Here is a 15,375-nt window from a genome sequence, read left to right on the forward strand (position 1 = left end):
ATCATGTGCAAGCAATGCCCCTCTGCCATGTACATTGGTCAAACTGGACAGTCTCTACATAAAAGAATAAATAGACACAAATCAGATGTCAAGAATTATAACATTCATAAACCAGTCAGAGAACACTTCAATCTCTCTGGTCACGCGATTACAGACATGAAAGTTGCGATAGTACAACACAAAAACTTCAAATCCAGACTCCAGCGAGAAACTGTTGAATTGGAATTCATTTGCAAATTGGATACAATTAACTTAGTCTCTTGAATAGAGACTGGGAGTGGCTAAGTCATTATGCAAGGTAACCTATTTCCCCTTGTTTTTTCCTACCCCCCCCCCAGACGTTCTTGTTAAACCCTGGATTTGTGCTGGAAATGGCCCACCTTGATTATCGTACACATTGTAAGGAGAGTGATCACTTTAGATAAGCTATTACCAGCAGGAGAGTGGGGTGGGGGGAGGTATTTTTTCATGCTTTGTGTGTATAAAAAGATCTTTTACACTTTCCACAGTATGCATCCGATGAAGTGAGCGGTAGCTCACGAAAGCTTATGCTCAAATAAATTGGTTAGTCTCTAAGGTGCCACGAGTACTTCTCTTCTTTTTGCGAATACAGACTAACACGGCTGTTACTCTGAAACCTGAAGAACCTTTGTTAGCCTTAGATTCTCTTTAACAGTACTTGTCTGGTTTTTGGCCTATTTTAAAATTGTTCATTAAGATTTTGTTTAAATTTATGATCCTGTATACATATTGGGATGTGAATAAGTTTATGCCTGGAAATTATCCATTTAACTCAACAGGAGACCTCACAGGCATATATAGTTACTCAAGCATGAAAGTGTTTGGATGATCAGGGCCTCAGACAGAGGATGTCTTAATTTTCCTGTAATGCACTATGCAGTTTATGGTGCTGTATACGTAACAGAGCTGGCTGGAACATTATTGATGAAATTTCATTTTATAACGTGTTATTTTGTTGAGGCTAAAATGTTTTGCTGAGATGTATCAGTTTTGATGAAGTTTTCCTCAGTACTATTTGTTTGGTCAAGGACTTTCTGGTCACTTGACACCAGAGAAAGAGAGAAAAGACGCAAATTGAAAAGCTCTGGCTTTTGATCCAAAATCAGATGATTTAACACAATTCCATTTTGCAAAAATCATTTCAAAGGATTTGTTTTCATTGTACATTGGAATGAAAACAAATTTGGAAACCTCAAAAGTCACCAAAAAAGGAAATTGTTGTCCTCCAGACAGATCTAATAAGTGATGTTAAAATATTTTTTTTAATCATTGAATATATTGGTAATATGGACCTTGATACCATGGTGAAAGGACCATAGATTCAGGATGGTAATATAAAGCCTATGTTTTACACATATTCAACATTAGAAATCTCTCTACAGTAATGAATGTTATTTACACAGCTTCTTAAATTGGCATGGTGCTTCATGGAAAAAATGAGACATGGCCCTTGTCCTGAATAGCTTTCAGCCTCCATAAATGGATCCATGCAAGCAGACCCTTACTTTCACATGTAGTCTTGCTGTAGTCAATACCCATGCATAAGTTCTGCCTGCCTAGCTCTAATAGGAAGATCACAACCTAATTTTTTTCATTTGTCATGTTTACATCTAAAACAGACCAAAAATGAGGGCAAGCTGTTAAGGGACGAGTGGACAAAATTAGTATTAATAAGATTATGCATCCTTCTGCATTGTTTATTACTTTGTATAATACAGTGAACCTGAACTTTTCTTCTTTTCTTTGGAATTATTTTCCATCAGGTAAGAAATTTTTAGCCTTCTCATCACGTGTATGAGTAATGATTGCTACATCATCTTCTGGTACCAGTAGTAGTTCACATTATGTTTTCAAATGATCCATAATAAGTGAGAATTCCAGTCACTTTTTATATATGAGTTGCAATGATTTCTCCACCCGTCTTTCAATATAGCCTCAAATGGAAATATATGCATGATCCAAACAAAAAAGCAGCTTTGCTAAAACATTCTTTGTAGAACTGGTCAGTCTCTTAATATGTTACAACGAATGTAATGTGACACAAAGTGTGCAATACACACCCCATCCCTTTGCAACCTTTATGATGTTCTTTCATCATAGTTTTTTGTTTTATGTATATTTGTACACACACACACAATTATTTTGATAGTTTGTGATAGTATAATGAATCTGGACCCTCATTAGCAAATAAATAATGTTGTGAAATAATGTTTTTCTGGTTCACAGAATTATTTAGTTAGAGTTCTGGCTGCTACTTGAAGTTTGGAATTCATTTTCTGAGTACAGATTCCCAGTGGTATGTTACAGTGGCGGTATCCCAGATCACCAAAAGTAACAGCACTGATACTGAATAAGCCTTCCTGTTTAAGTCAGCAATACAAAGTAAGCTTTATTTCTTTGAGGTTGAATAGATTGTTTGGAGAGGTAGATTAACAGGGCTTTAATATTGTTGCTGTGTGCCTGTTTACTAGACTAACGAGCAGCTTAGTGCCTGTCTAAAGAGATTTTCAATGAAATACAGAAATCTTTCAACTGGTCTTTCTTCAAACAAAAGGGGTGGTATCTAGCAACTTCAAAAGGGTTATTATTTATGAGACTCTATTAATTTACAGAATGAAAAGAAGAGGAAGCTACTGCTACTAGATGTTCTGTGCCATCTCTCTGCAAAGTTCTGCCAAAAACTAAGGAACATCTGGGGGACTGAAATCAGTGCTTAATTTGTGCCAGGGGCTTGCCAGGACTGAGCCCCAGTACCTATAGGTTTGGCAGTTCATAGCCCCGGCATCTCCGGGCTCGCTGCATTAGTTATGAAAGAAAAAAATTGCTTGAGCCCTGGTACCTTTTTCATTACAAATTAAGCACTGACTGAAATTATTTTCTTCTAAATTATACACCGAAACTATTTTTTGGAAAATTTCAGAAACATTTCTGACTGCTAGGAGACAGTACTTTGTGGCTTATATGTCACTTGTATTACCTTATGGTTGTTACTTTAATTAATTGTGCTGGATGTTAATAGTCATTTAATCCTACGTTGTACAATCCAGCAACCACTATTTTGTAAAGGTTAATGAAGCCTTTCAGCAATTATGATCTTTACAATACTCTCTGACCTTTGTAAAATGGCTTGTTCCCTTAAAAATTGCTATTGACAGTAAGTGATTCTTCGAGGGGAAAAAATGCATTTATAAATGTTGGAAGCAGAGACAAAGGATTATAGAGGAAGAAAAACTAAACAGAAGTAACATTTATTATCAAACCTTGTACGATACAGTACAATGAATTAAGAAAATGTGTGTATAAAAATTAATCTGAAATTCATCCAGATGGTGTACATAATTGCACTGAATAAACCTCCTTTATTCAGATTTATACTATGCCTTTCATTTCTCGGTGTCTCTGCTCTCAACAGTGCATCAATATCATTTAACACCCCAATGCTGCAAACATTTAGGCACATGAATAGTCCTCAGTGACATCCATAGTACTTTTCACATGCAAAGTGTCAAACATGTACTTAAGTGTTTGCAGGATCAGGGACTAACTCTTTATAGCTTTTTGAGATAGCCTTTATTTGAAAGACACAAAAACAAAATAAAGATGGAACCATAATCCCCAAATCCAAATTCTGAAGATGCTTAAAATCTATGAATTCTTGTAATGAGCCAAACCAAAAATCCAGATCAAAACTACTCCAAATTTTGAGGTGTTAGAAACCAGGATGGAATTCCTGATCTGGAATTTGCATCTTGAGCTTTTCTCAAATTGATTATTCTGTACATTAATATTAATATTTAAACAAACCTATTTCATTAAGCATTTTTTACTCTATGAACAGTTAAAACAACACCCTGATCCTCTTTATTCAAGAAAGAGAGAAATAATTATGGTGAAATGTTACTCATCACGAACTTTAAGATGGGACCCAGATCAGCCTTGAGAGTCAAGGGCAGCATTAGGGGATTGTTGGTCCCAAGTTTGTGGAAATGGCCCTGGAACGACCCTACCCAGTGGACATGCACCTTCCTGAACATCTTGAATATTCCAGGCAGTTCCTGAGTGAGTGAAAAATAATAGGCACCCATCACCAAAACCATTAAGGCTGAAAAATCATGCACCAAAGGCAAAAGCAATAGCCTTCCCGTAAAGATAAAGCACCAGTGAAAATATAACTTCTTCACACATTAAAGAGGAGGTGGCTGGATATCCTGCAAGATATTATGTTCATGGAAGCAGAATTATGGGTAAGTGATTCTCCCTCTAAAGATTCTGGGTGAAATCCTGAGTCCACTGAAGTCCGTGGCAAAACTTCCATTGATTTCAAAGGGGTTAGGGTTTCACCCTCTGTCAGTGCAGGAATTTCACAACTGGAGAGTAAGTAGCTCAAAAGTGCCAAAGGAAAAAAGTAGTGATATAAAATGAAGGCAAACACCAGTTGGGAATAGCTCATCATCTCTCACATAACATCAGAGAGTCAACATACATTTGTTTTCCTTGGCCGACTGAGGGAACAAACTGGTATTCTTCTTTCTTCACTTTTTTATCTCCTTTTTAGGGGTGTGTGTTTCAGTATTTTCTTATTTTCTTCCTGCTAGGACCATATTAATGATGCATGCTGATGATACAATACTGAGCCCAATCCCAGACAGTCTTGGATCACTGAAAGTATGTTCTTATAAACAAACAGCTGAGGGGCTACCCATATCCTGCTTTTTCATAAATGATTCATTGCAGCAGAAATTGTATGTAATCTTAAGTGCCTCAACAGTCTACACAACATTATAAATGTTGAACCCCCGGGACTTAGCTAAATTGAATAGAAAGCAGGTCTAAGGTGAGTCCACAAAGATGGCTTGCAGCTCACCCTCTTCCACTCCCCTGAGCCTGCTGCAGTTCTGTGCAGGCTGGTCTTCCTGTGCTGTGTCAGAGCATCCTGCAGGCAGCTTTAACGCATGCTGGACTGCAAAAGTCATAGCCCTGGTCTACACTGGGACTTTAGGTCAAATTTAGCAGCGTTAAATCGATGTAAACCTGCACCCATCCACACGATGAAGCCCTTTATTTCAACTTAAAGGGCTCTTAAAATCGATTTCCTTACTCCACCCCGACAAGTGGATTAGCGCTTAAATCGGCCTTGTCGGGTCGAATATGGGGTACTGTGGACACAATTCGATGGTATTGGCCTCCGGGAGCTATCCCAGAGTGCTCCATTGTGACCGCTCTGGACAGCACTCTCAACTCAGATGCACTGGCCAGGTAGACAGGAAAAGAACTGCGAACTTTTGAATCTCATTTCCTGTTTGGCCAGCGTGGCAAGCTGCAGGTGACCATGCAGAGCTCATCAGCACAGGTGACCATGATGGAGTCCCAGAATCGCAAAAGAGCTCCAGCATGGACCGAACGGGAGGTACAGGATCTGATCTCTGTATGGGGAGAGGAATCTGTGCTATCAGAACTCCGTTCCAGTTTTCGAAATGCCAAAACCTTTGTCAAAATCTTCCAGGGCATGAAGGACAGAGGCCATAAAAGGGACCCGAACCAGTGCCACGTGAAACTTAAGGAGCTGAGGCAAACCTACCAGAAAACCAGAGAGGCGAATGGCCGCTCCGGGTCAGAGCCCCAAACATGCCGCTTCTATGATGAGCTGCATGCCATTTTAGGGGGTTCAGCCACCACTACCCCAGCCATGTTGTTTGACTCCTTCAATGGAGATGGAGGCAACATGGAAGCAGGTTTTGGGGATGAAGAAGAAGAAGAAGATGATGATGAGGTTGTAGATAGCTCACAGCAAGCAAGCGGAGAAACCGGTTTTCCCGACAGCCAGGAACTGTTTCTCACCCTGGACCTGGAGCCAGTACCCCCCAAAGCCACCCAAGGCTGCCTCCTGGACCCAGCAGGCGGAGAAGGGACCTCCGGTGAGTGTACCTTTCAAAATATTATACATGGTTTAAAAGCAAGCATGTGAAAGGATTACTTTGCCCTGGCATTCGCGGCTCTCCTGGATGTACTCCCACAGCCTTTGCAAAAGGTTTCTGGGGAGGGCAGCCTTATTGCGTCCTTCATGGTAGGACACTTTACCACTCCAGGCCAGTAACACGTACTCGGGAAACATTGTACAACAAAGCATTGCAGTGTATGTTTGCTGGCGTTCAAACAACATCCGTTCTTTATCCCTCTGTGTTATCCTCAGGAGAGTGAGATATCGTTCATGGTCACCTGGTTGAAATAGGGTGCTTTTCTTCAGGGGACACTCAGAGGAGCCCGTTCCTGCAGGGCTGTTTACCTGTGGCTGAACAGAAATGTTCCTCACCAGCTGCATGTGTTTCAATGATCACAGGATCTTCTCCTTCCCAGAGGCTAGTGAAGATTAGAAAGAAAAAAAAACGCACTCGTGATGAAATATTCTCTGAGCTCATGCTGTCCTCCCACACTGACAGAGCACAGACGAATGCGTGGAGGCAAATAACGTCAGAGTGCAGGAAAGCACAAAATGACTGGGAGGAGAGGTGGTGGGCTGAAGAGAGTAAGTGGCGGGCTGAAGCCAGGGCTGAAGCTCAAATGTGGCGGCAGTGTGATGAGAGGAGGCAGGATTCAATGCTGAGGCTGCTGGAGGACCAAACCAGTATGCTCCAGTGTATGGTTGAGCTGCAGCAAAGGCAGCTGGAGCACAGACTGCCACTACAGCCCCTGTGTAACCAACTGCCCTCCTCCCCAAGTTCCATAGCCTCCACACCCAGACGCCCAAGTACATGGTGGGGGGGCCACCGGCCAACCAGCCACTCCGCCACAGAGGATTGCCCAAAAAAAAGAAGGCTGGCATTCAATAAATTTTAAAGTTGTAAACTTCTAAAGTGCTGTGTGGCATTTTCCTTCCCTCCTCCACCACCCCTCCTGGGCTACCTTGGTAGTCATCCCCCTATTTGTGTGATGAATGAATAAAGAATGCATGAATGTGAAGCAACAATGACTTTATTGCCTCTGCAAGAGGTGATCGAAGGGAGGAGAGGAGGGTGGTTAGCTTACAGGGAAGTAGAGTGAACCAAGGGGCGGGGGGTTTCATCAAGGAGAAACAAAGAGAACTTTCACACCGTAGCCTGGCCAGTCATGAAACTGGTTTTCAAAGCTTCTCTGATGCGTACCGCGCCCTCCTGTGCTCTTCTAACCACCCTGGTGTCTGGCTGCGCGTAACCAACAGCCAGGCGATTTGCCTCAACCTCCCACCCCACCATAAACGTCTCCCCCTTACTGTCACAGATATTGTGGAGCACACAGCAAGCAGTAATAACAGTGGGAATATTGGTTTCGCTGAGGTCTAAGCAAGTCAGTAAACTGCGCCAGCGCGCCTTTAAACGTCCAAATGCACATTCTACCACCATTCTGCACTTGCTCAGCCTGTAGTTGAACAGCTCCTGACTACTGTCCAGGCTGCCTGTGTACGGCTTCATGAGCCATGGCATTAAGGGGTAGGCTTGGTCCCCAAGGATACATATAGGCATTTCAACGTCCCCAACAGTTATTTTCTGGTCTGGGAATAAAGTCCCTTCCTGCAGCTTTTGAAACAGACCAGAGTTCCTGAAGATGCGAGTGTCATGTACCTTTCCCGGCCATCCCATGTTGATGTTGGTGAAACATCCCTTGTGATCCACCAGAGCTTGCAGCACTATTGAAAAGTACCCCTTGCAGTTTATGTACTCGCCGGCTTGGTGCTCCAGTGCCAAGATAGGGATATGGGTTCCGTCTATGGCCCCACCACAGTTAGGGAATCCCATTGCAGCAAAGCCATCCACTATGACCTGCACATTTCCCAGGGTCACTACCCTTGATATCAGCAGATCTTTGATTGCGTGGGCTACTTGCATCACAGCAGCCCCCACAGTAGATTTGCCCACTCCAAATTGATTCCCAACTGACCGGTAGCTGTCTGGCGTTGCAAGCTTCCACGGGGCTATCGCCACTCGCTTCTCAACTGTGAGGGCTACTCTCATCTTGGTATTCATGCGCCTCAGGGCAGGGGAAAGCAAGTCACAAAGTTCCATGAAAGTGCCCTTACGCATGCGAAAGTTTCGCAGCCACTGGGAATCGTCCCAGACCTGCAACACTATGCGGTCCCACCAGTCTGTGCTTGTTTCCCGAGCCCAGAATCGGCGTTGCACAGCATGAACCTACCCCATTAGCACCATGATGCATGCATTGTCAGGGCCCATGCTTTCAGAGAAATCTGTGTCCATGTCCTGATCACTCATGTGACTGCGCTGACGTCGCCTCCTCGCCCGGTATCGCTCTGCCAGGTTCTGGTGCTGCATATACTGCTGGATAATGCGTGTGGTGTTTAATGTGCTCCTAATTGCCAAAGTGAGCTGAGCGGCCTCCATGCTTGCCTTGGTATGGCGTCCGCACAGAAAAAAGGCGTGGAATGATTGTCTGCCGTTGCTCTGACGGAGGGAGGGGCGACTGATGACACGGCTTACAGGGTTGGCTTCAGGGAGCTAAAATCAACAAAGGGGGTGGCTTTACATCAAGGAGTATTTCAGGCAGGACTTCACGGAGGGTTCCAATAAGAAATGGTGCACCTAAGTTATTGTTCTTATTAGAACAAGGAGGTTAGTCTGGCCTCTGATTGATACATGGCTAGATTTACCTCGCTGCACCTTCTCTGTGATTGACTAGTGTGACCTAGAGGAATGAGTCCCCTAGACAGGGGAGGGGGGGAAGCAAATGAGTACAAAATAAATCTGGTCTATTTCTTGTTTTGATCCACTCCATCTATCTTTTACAACTTTGGCTGGCAGCAGATGGTGCAGAAGGACTGCATTCCATCCACATCTCATGGCTGCCCGGCAGAAGATGGTACAATACGACTGCTAGCCATCCTCATCTCTTGCCTGCCCGGCAGAAGATGGTACAGTACGACTGCTAGCAATCCTTATCGCCTGCCTGCTCACCATAAGATGGTTCAATAGGACTGCCTGCAGGACTAAAGAGAATGACCTGGTCAAGTCACTCCAAATTTAGTCCCTGCACCCATGTCTGCCCAGGCGCTCCTGGCCGACGTGGCCGGGAGCACCTCGGACATGACGATGACGGCTACCAGTCGTATTGCACCGTCTGCTGCCACAAGGCAATGGGTTGTTGCTACTGTGTAGCAATGCAGTACCGCGTCTGCCAGCACCCAGGAGACATACCGTGACGGTTACCTGAGCGGGCTCCATGCTTGCCGTGGTATGGCATCTGCACAGGTAACTCAGGAAAAAAGGCGCAAAATGATTGTCTGCCCTTGCTTTCACGGAGGGAGGGAGGGAACGGGGGCCTGACGATATGTACCCAGAACCACCCGCAACAACATTTTAGCCCCATCAAGCATTGGGATCTCAACCCAGAATTCCAATGGGCAGCAGAGACTGCGGGAACTGTGGGATAGCTACCCTCAGTGCAACGCTCCGGAAGTCGACTCTAGCCTCGGTACTGTGGAAGCACTCCGCCGAGTTAATGCACTTAATGCACTTAGAGCATTTTCTGTGGGGACACACACACTCGAATATATAAAACCGATTTCTAAAAAAACGACTTCTATAAATTTGACCTAATTCCATAGTGTAGACATACCCATAGGCTGGGAGAGAGGGTGTTGAACAGGCAGTCGAATATAAGTGTAGTGCACAGACATCTGTTTTCCTCAGGCCACACTGCCTTTCCCCATTCCACTGGCAGCAGGGATGGTGAATGTAGTTTCCTACTGATGAGGAGAGTGATGTCAAGATAAACCCTTTATTATGAACAGAAACTATGTACAAAAATGAGGAAATCCACTTTCTATTACTCTGTAGCTGAGGCTGTGACTGCCCTGTCCTGGGCTTCTTTGTTTCTGTGTATCTGTCCCAGGAAACCAAAGATTTTGAGTGTATTGGAGGTGTGAAATCTCTATATTTCACAGAGGACTTACTCTATAGTATATCTTCCCCTTTTAAGATCCCTTTCTAAATTTCTTTACTGAATTAAAACAATATTAAACTATCAAACTATTACATGTACAATAACTAATGTTAGCAACCCTTCAGGTAGCTCTAAGACAACAATAGCATGTCTCAGTCAGTCTCTTTGGGCATTTCAGCAATCTTCCTGTATTGCAAACCATTTTTAGGCAAAGCCTTGTCTGTAACAGACTGTTCAGCCTCATGGTTGATAACAGGGTCAGTTTGTGAATAGTTTTCAACATGTATGTCTCTTCTCATTTATGTTTCTCAGCCAAGTTGTCCAGTATCTTGAGAAGATGCTTATGATTCCTTCTTAATATGTTTGCCTTTTTCTGATCACTGAGTATGAGTGGGGTGGCTCCACTTTTATAACTGTAGCTTTGACAGGCCAGTGCTCATCTTGCCAAATTCTCACCAAGTTTTTGTTTTTTTAACTGAGGAAGAGGTCTTTCTCCTTTATAGTACTATTTTATCTGACTGTACTTTCCTCGTCTTTCCCTCACTATCACAGACTCCTTAGTCATCCTTTGTTTTTGTCCCATGTCTGGTAAGCAAGTATTTATAAGTCTGTTCTAAAGGAGCTCAGCAGCTCACTTCCCACATTGTAGCACAGTAGTGATAAATGTGGATCTTCTCTTGCATCCATTGCTTTTTTGAGGAAGTTCATCGCTACTTGTACTTGAGAATATCTGGGACTAGATGTCTCATGATGAAAGTTATATATTGTAGCAAAGCCCAGGTATTCCCTATTCTTGAACTGTGGTCCACTGTCAGTTGTTGGTATTTTTGGAATTCCATTATGTGCAAATACAGATAGGATGTGCCTGACAATTGTTGCTGCTGTGGTATCTTCAAGTGTGACCAGTTCTGGGGAAATGGCAAAGGAGACTATTATAACCAGGTGATCATCTCTTCTTAGGCTGAACTTTGTCCCATGAAACTGTGAACTGTTTATGTGGTTATGCCATCCCCCAGGGTGCAACCTAAACTGCTGAGCTCCTGCCTCCCCTCAACTCTCCAGGCTGGGATACTTTTCTACACTGCTTTGCCAGTGAACAACAAACCTCTCCGTAAAATCACTCCCAGCTGAGTACATGAATGCTATGCCCAGCCAACTCTGAATAGGTACTGGCACACCCCTCAGTCCCAGCCTTGCACCCCAGAAATGTGCATCTTGCTCTGTCCAGCACACGACTGAACAGAGCAAGCTCATTAATAGTTCATCATTTTATTTTAAAAAAAAGATTATGACTCAGCCTTTGTTAACCTTAGTAGAGATTCCCCAAACACTTCAACCAAAGCACACTGGCTTAAATAAAAGAATAAAACAGTTTATTTGCTATAGAAAGATAGATTTTAAGTGAGTATAAGTGTTTAAGACATAAAAGTCAGAATTGGTTACCAAAGAAATAAAAGACAAAACCACAATCTAACTCCTAAACTTTCCCAGGCTAAATAAGATTTGAAAGCAAAAAGATTTGACTCTCACCCAGAAACTTTCAGCAGTTCATGCTAACTGGAAAGCCTTCCACTTAGGAAGGATGGAGCATATGCTCTTAAAAGCGTGTCTGCCATTACTGAATGGCATCCAGGTTGGATCTCCAGGGTCATATCATACTTCTGTATTCTCACAAGTAGTTACTGTATCTAGATCAACTGTGCAGGTAGAACTTTTCCAAGTCTCTTTCTGTGTTTTGCAGTCGGTGGTTTATGATCATTTCTGCTTTGAAACTAAAACCATATTGAAAGTCATGAAACCTTGAACATCCAATGCCAGACCTGTGCATAGATCTTCATTGCAGCTGTAATAGCCCTAGATGCATACAAGACTGGCAACCAATCAGTTCCATGACACTGAAACAACTCCAGGCCTTCCTTTCAAGGCATCTATGAAGATTTTGATGTCTTCCAATGGGTCACAAAATTGAAGCACTGAAGCTGATGTAAGAATGTGCTTTAAATCACTGAATTCTCTTTTGTGCTCTGGCTTCCATGCTCATTCAATGACCTTGTGGATGTCTTAGACTAGTTGTGCAAGCTGTATAGTTAGGTATGAACTTGCTGATATAGTTCAACATGCCTAGCTGTCTTTGAATTCCCTTTCTTATCTTTAGATCTGGGGACGTTCACTATTGCTTGAATCTTTGTTTCATTAGGCAAGATTCTCTTAGAAGTCAGTCTCTCTCTCTCTCCCAAGTATGTTATTTCTGTTGTTTGAAATTGACATTTAGCCTTATTCAGTTTAAGGTTATTAGCTCTCTTTCCAGCGCTCTCCACAGTCTTTTCTGATCATCAGTGACAGTGCTGCCACAAATCATTATGTCCTCAATGTATACTTTTCACAGCAGCTAGACCCTCTAGCATTCAGCTCACTGTATGGTGAAATACTTCTGGAGTGGAGCATATTCCAAAAGGCAGTCTTAGGAAGCAGTATCTGCCAAATGCTGTGCTGAACGTGCAGATGTTAGAGCTCTCAGTGTCCAAGAAAAATCCTGCCAACACATCTCCTTTGCTGAAGAATTTGGCTCCTGCCACCTCAGACAATATTTCCCTTCTTGTGGGCAAATGGCAGTGTTCTCTTTATATGCTTTTGTTCAGCATCTTATTGTCCATACACAGCCATAGCTCTCCTCCTTTTATTTTTTTCTATAATTTCTAAGGAGTTAACCCTATCTGTTGGTTCTTCCAACCTCCAAATGAAACCATTTACCGTCAGGTTTTGCAGCTCTTCTTCTAGACTCTTTCTTAAAGCTTATGGATTTTTTTCATGCAGCACAGCATCTTCCCTTAATTGTATTTTCTGTGCTACTTTCTGGCACCCATTTCTTGTGAATTAATAGCATCTTCATATGCTATTAATATTTTCATAACTGGCTCTGTGTTGTGTTTCTGTCTTTCTATGACAAACATCCTCTTAATGAAACAAAGCACCTCACATATTTGTAGGCCCGAAACTGGTTGCTTGCCTATGTGTATCACCACAAACTTATTTTATCATTTCCCAGTTGTATTTAAGTGTCAGCATGCATTCCCCCAACACTGAAATTGTTCCTCCATTATAGTATTTTACAGACACTTTTGATTCTTCCATCTCTATGTGCTCCTTGTATCTCTCTATTTCAGTTTCTGTTATTACATTTAGTTGTGCTCCAATGTCTATCCTGTATGTCACATAAGTGTCATTTGTGCACATTTTAATTAACCATCTGTTGACTTTTCAGCCTCCTCCATTATTGTGCTTAAGAACAAGATCTTCTTATTCACTCGAGGAATCCCTTTACCTATTTAATACATGCACTTTCCTGCTTTCTCTGTATATTTTGCCATACTAGTTTATTAAAGTTTCTACATATTTGCCTGAACGCTGGGGATTTCCTACATGCATGCTGGTTGCCACGTTGCTGGCATTGTTTCCTACTTTTCATGTTTCTGTCCCTGGCCAATTTAATTTCTGTGAACTTTATCCCTTGCACGTTTAGCTGTGGTACTCAGAGTCATATGCTCTGTGCCTTTCTCTACACATTTAATTGTCTGGCTATACCAGGAGGAGGACAGGAGATACTTGATATGGATTTTAATCAGGCCCCAACTTTATTAGATATCTGGGACTATTCGGTGGATAAAAGCGTACAGTGCAGGCAACTCCATGTTCATTCAATAACTACCCGGAGCTTCCATCAGCCCCCTTCATTTTCCATCCAGGTCTCCCAGCCACCCCATGGCTTGGACCTTACCATACACTTCCCCCCTCATAAGAGGGTTAAGGTGGGCTACAGAAAAGGGGGTTTGGCTCCCTGCCGTACCAATCACAGGAGCCTCGAACCCCCCGCCCCATTGCATTAACCAGCATCTCCTTTTCAAGTCCATTACCAGGCCATTTATCTGGTCACTGGATGCCTTCCTTCTGGAGTACCTGCACGAGACATCCACCCCACACTTACAAAATACATTGCACCATTCAGCCTACTCCCTTTTCTCCTCATAATAGGTTCTCCCTGACACCATCTGTGGTGAAGGCAAAAAACTCACCATTTTACTGAAGCCAATATGGTGGTGAGGGAAAAATTCCTTCCCATCCCCCCTATAAAGGAGCGACTAGCACAAAGTCCACAGCAGGTCCTAACCCAACTGGATATTAGCAACTCTAGGGGAGAGACAGTGGGTGCTGTTTTGACTGCTGTATGGAGAAAGGGCTTCCAATGCCTGGGGTTACACCTTGTATGGTGAAATACTTAAAGCTTTCCACCCTCACATTCCCAGGGGGTTAGTCAGCGCTGCAAAGCTGACCACCACCCACCTTTTTGCAGCAGTTTCTGACCTCCTCCATGATCCCTGCCATAAAGCACTACTCTCTTCCTCCAGCAAGCCAGGACTTAAGGTGTGGTGTATTCATTTGTGTTTCTGTTTGTTTTGTTGCTTGATATATACATATTGCCCTTTCTAGTGTCAGTTCTATGTCCCTTAGTGATTGTTCACAGACTTTTTATTGTAACATCCCAGGACAATCTAATCTTTAATGAGTGTCTTTTAATATTCCCTAATCACATGACTGACTTTTTAGTTTTAGTCTGTGACAAACTCCTCTATTGTTTCCCCTTCATTCTGTGTTCTTTTCCTCAATCTCTCTCTCATAAGTAACATTTTTGTCTAGGGACATGATGATTCTCAAACATTTTAATTATTTCTGCAGAGCTTTCCTCTTCTCCTTACCACCATCTTTATGGAATGTGTTAAATATTTCCAGGGCTTCTGTGCCTACCACAGAGAGCAGAGGAATCTTTTCCCCATCATCCAATTTATTTGCCCGATTGCATCCATATACAGTTCAAATTGCTGTTTGAAGCTTTTCCAGTCACATCCAGCATTTCCCATGAGTCTCAGGGCTGGTGGGAGGCTTACTTGCAGTTGCACAGGCTCTGTAGGAACCATGTCAACCTTACCTTTCACTAGGTAATCCCACATGCTGTGCCTTCCATTCCTGGAAATATTTGACTGCCAAGCTGAGACCAGTGTCAAGATACTCCTTTTATTAGGAGCTGGAACTATGTACAGAAATGACGTAACCAACTTTCTACTCCTCTATGGCTGCAGCCTGAGATGGCCCTTTCCTGGGCTGCTTTGTTTCTGCCCCAGCAGGAAGTGTGACACCAGCAACCAAAGCCTACATCTAGAGTGTACAGCAGGTGTGGTATCTCTACACTACCTGGAGCACTTCCTCTATAGCACAGTGAATAGCATAAGAGCACCTATGTTTTGCCTTATACCCCCCTTATAAAAGCATGATCCTCTCTGACCCTATTAAGGTGGCTTAAGAGCTAGGTTCTGTCAGTGATACAGTACAAAGGTCAAATAAAAGTCACAGTTCATGCTGTTTTGGTTAGTT

The 15,375-nt window shown here is 42.9% G+C and overlaps 1 long non-coding RNA gene across 1 annotated transcript in view; it reads right to left on the bottom strand.

The window, feature by feature from the left end:
* Positions 1–15,375, bottom strand: part of LOC142068560 (uncharacterized) — a 469,584-nt gene that overhangs the window by 171,597 nt on the left and 282,612 nt on the right. The window lies entirely within an intron of this gene.

This window comes from Caretta caretta, chromosome 11 (assembly GCF_965140235.1).
Source record: "Caretta caretta isolate rCarCar2 chromosome 11, rCarCar1.hap1, whole genome shotgun sequence".
NCBI classification, from domain to species: Eukaryota; Metazoa; Chordata; order Testudines; family Cheloniidae; genus Caretta; species Caretta caretta.